The sequence below is a fragment of the Bidens hawaiensis genome, unplaced genomic scaffold, assembly GCF_021521415.1.
Source record: "Bidens hawaiensis isolate Kalapana, Puna unplaced genomic scaffold, B.hawaiensis_p1.1 tig00000369_1, whole genome shotgun sequence".
In the NCBI taxonomy this organism is placed as follows: Eukaryota; Viridiplantae; Streptophyta; class Magnoliopsida; order Asterales; family Asteraceae; genus Bidens; species Bidens hawaiensis.
In genome coordinates, this window is record NW_027491028.1 from 3367297 (window position 1) to 3370860 (window position 3564).

The 3564-nt window shown below is 37.0% G+C and overlaps 1 pseudogene across 1 annotated transcript; it reads left to right on the forward strand.

The window, feature by feature from the left end:
• Positions 1-1011: 1011 nt before the first annotated feature.
• On the forward strand, positions 1012-3363 carry LOC143624292 (protein CANDIDATE G-PROTEIN COUPLED RECEPTOR 7 pseudogene; annotated as a pseudogene). The gene is made up of 2 exons (XR_013152085.1): positions 1012-2383; positions 3271-3363. The product of XR_013152085.1 is annotated as a protein CANDIDATE G-PROTEIN COUPLED RECEPTOR 7 pseudogene (transcript).
• Positions 3364-3564: the final 201 nt, after the last annotated feature.

Below are 3564 nucleotides of genomic sequence, written 5' to 3' on the forward strand. Positions count from 1 at the left end.
AGGGTCAAACCGGGTTTGAGTTTTTTGTTTTCTTTTCTTTTTGAACGAGAATAACGGCGGAAACAGTTTAAATTTTTTAATTTTTTTGTTTTTTATTTATATTTTAAGTTATGATTTTTTTATTGTTATTTTTTAATTTTTTAAAGGGGTTTTCTATTAAGATAGAAAACCCTTAAAAAAATATTCAAAGATAATAATAAAAAAATTATAACTCAAAATATAAATCATAAATAAAAAAAAAGTAAAAATACTAAAATGTTTGCTACGTTGTCCTCGTTCATTAAAAAAACCACCTAGAATCGCCGAAAATGAAACAAAAATCCAAAATCGGACCACATCAATCGAAATCGAAAAATCAATCAAAACGAAACTAAAAGAATTCAAACCGAACAAAAACGAAACTGAAAAAACGGACAAAAACGAGTACGGAATCGACCATAAAGAAACAAAAGAAACCAAAACCCAACACGTCACGGGTGAAAACTCTTGTTGGCTTGAAACCTGAACCGAACCCGTTCCAATTTGAAACCCGTTTTGTGCTGAAACCTGTCTTGTATGAAAACCCGTCCTGTCACATTTCCTTAGGACACTAACCCACATCGACCCATTTCTTTGAACTTGTCGACCCATTTTGACCTGAAAATAAAAGGATTGAATTTCAAATAACTCATTTTGACCAATTTAGTTAAAACTTTTTACCCAACCAACTTATTTAACTTTTAAAACAACTTAAATTAACTTATTTAAAAGGGTTTTGGTCAAGATTGTCACCCCCAATTTATATTAACAAAATAAGACTCGGCATTGAGAAATATTATAATCCAGCATGACCAAAGACAACCGAGAGAAGTAACGTTCCTTTCACGACACTCACCTTCCAACTCCACCGACGCCCTCAGATCCCAACCATAATAATAAAATATTATTATTATTATTATTATTATTATCATTTTTCATCACCCATATTTCACCTGCACCCTCTAATCCCATCCCAAATTCCCAACTTAACCGTCAAAGATCTGGACCATCTCACTCAGATCTATCTATCTATCTCACCCAATGTCTTCCGTTACCGTTACCGTTACCGTCATCCTCCTCCTCCTCCTAACCACCTTCACCGCCGCCGAGATCCGATTCACCGAGATCCGATCCGACCCACGCCCCATCATCCCCTTCGACGAATTCGGCTTCACCCACACCGGCCGACTCGAACTCAACGTCTCCAACCTCCAATTCACCCCACCGGACCCCGAACCATCCAAACTAGGCTTCTTCCTCTGCACACGAGACTCATGGCTCCAAGTCCTCCAACAAATCGAAGACAAGGACATCACCTGCGCACTTCAATCCAACATCATCAAACCCGTCTTCACTTTCAACTCCCTTGACCCACACGCCACGTCCTTCAACCAGTTCTACACCCAATCCGATGCCGACCAGTACACTTTAGTTTTCGCTAATTGCCTCCCGCAGTTGAAGGTATCCATGGATGTCAGATCCGCCATGTATAACCTCGACGGTAAGTCCAAAACCCGTGATTATCTTTCCGCTGGAATTACCGTTTTACCCCGGGTTTATTTTCTACTGTCGCTGGTTTATTTTACTTTAGTGGGTGTTTGGGTTTATTTGTTGTATAAGAAGAGATTGACGGTGTTTGGGATTCATTTCTTTATGCTGGCTGTTATTATTCTCAAGGCGTTGAATTTGTTATGTGAGGCGGAGGATAAGTCGTATATTAAGCGGACCGGTAGTGCTCACGGTTGGGATATTTTGTTTTATATTTTTAGCTTTTTGAAAGGGATTACTTTGTTTACTTTGATTGTGTTGATTGGGACCGGGTGGTCGTTCTTGAAGCCGTATTTGCAAGATAAGGAGAAGAAGGTTTTGATGATTGTGATCCCGTTGCAAGTGGTTGCGAATATAGCTCAAGTTGTGATTGATGAGTCGGGTCCGTATGGGCAGGACTGGGTGACGTGGAAGCAGGTGTTTTTGTTGGTGGATGTGATTTGTTGTTGCGCGGTTTTGTTCCCGATTGTGTGGTCGATTAAGAATTTGCGAGAGGCGGCGAGAACGGACGGGAAGGCTGCGGTGAATTTGATGAAGTTGACGCTGTTTAGACAGTATTATGTTGTGGTTATATGTTACATTTATTTTACGAGGGTTGTGGTTTATGCGTTGGGGACGATTACTTCGTATAAGTATCTTTGGACTAGTGTGGTGGCTGCTGAGGTGGCGACTCTTGCGTTTTATGTGTTTACTGGTTATAATTTTAAACCGGAGGCGCATAATCCGTACTTTGCGATTGATGATGATGATGAGGAAGCTGCGTCCGAGCAGTTGAAGCTTGAAGATGAATTTGAGCTGTGATATATCTTCGTGCCAGGTGTGTTTGTGACAGATTCATACAAATAAGAAGTTTATAGTTGATTGTTAAATCCATTTATGTAATCATGATACAGTTTTGTAAGTAGTTATCAGTATAATGTTCTTTGTCACATTTATATTACAAATTGTTTCATTTAACTTGATCATATTAATGTTTTAATTTCTTGTTAGTTTATTTTCAGATATTGTTGATTGTATACATCCCCCATGAAACATATTAGATAGAATGTAATAGTTAGGACTTAGGTAATGTAATACTTAGGCTGGGTTTGTTGTAATTATCTCTATCCTACTTGGAAGCTATGCAGTTGATATTTGGGCTATATCGGTTATCAGTCCCAGAATATTGGAATATCGGTACTGATAATATCAACGATATTGACCGATATATCACCGGTTTTCCTGATCAGAGAAACTATCTTCTTAGTTCTTCCATTCGTCGATCTTCTTATTGCTGCTATTAGTGTTAAGGCTTAATTGTCAATTGTTAGTGTTTTAAGTCTTAATTAGTTCCTACTTGCTATAGTCGTTAGTGTTTCGCTAGTTGAAAACGGTTTATTTGTTAATGGTGGGAGAGTATACTGAATTGTTAGTGTTAAAATGCTTTTTATTTGCATTTTGCATGATGTTAAAATTACCGATATCCCACTGCAAGAACTTATATCTCAAATATCGGTCCTTGACCGAAAACTTTTTTTTTTACTGCATTAACGGTATAGCTTGGAAGATATGATTTGATTAGGGATCTTTTGTGTTTATCCTCATTGTATTCTTATATATAGTTGTTAAATAATACATAATATACTTTATGGCCACGGGCTTTCATTATTATATAAAACAAAACGTAGTGTTGAACCTTGTTGTTCATCATGTGATCTTTCACAGGTGTACAGAATTGTGGGAATATGGATTTCATCAGAACTGTGACTGATAATTTTGCATAATTTGCTGTTTGGATTTAGACCATTTGAGGTGAGATTAGATGTTATATAAATGAAAACAATAAGTTCTTGGTAGAGGAAATTCATGATTGGAATTATAGAATGCTAATGAGCTATATTGTGGAGATCACATTCTTTTGAGATTATTAAGTTCATGCATAATCATGACTATATAATTCTTTTTATGTCCATGATGTAACTGTTGATTTGGAGAACTATTTTGAAAGTGTTGCTGTCC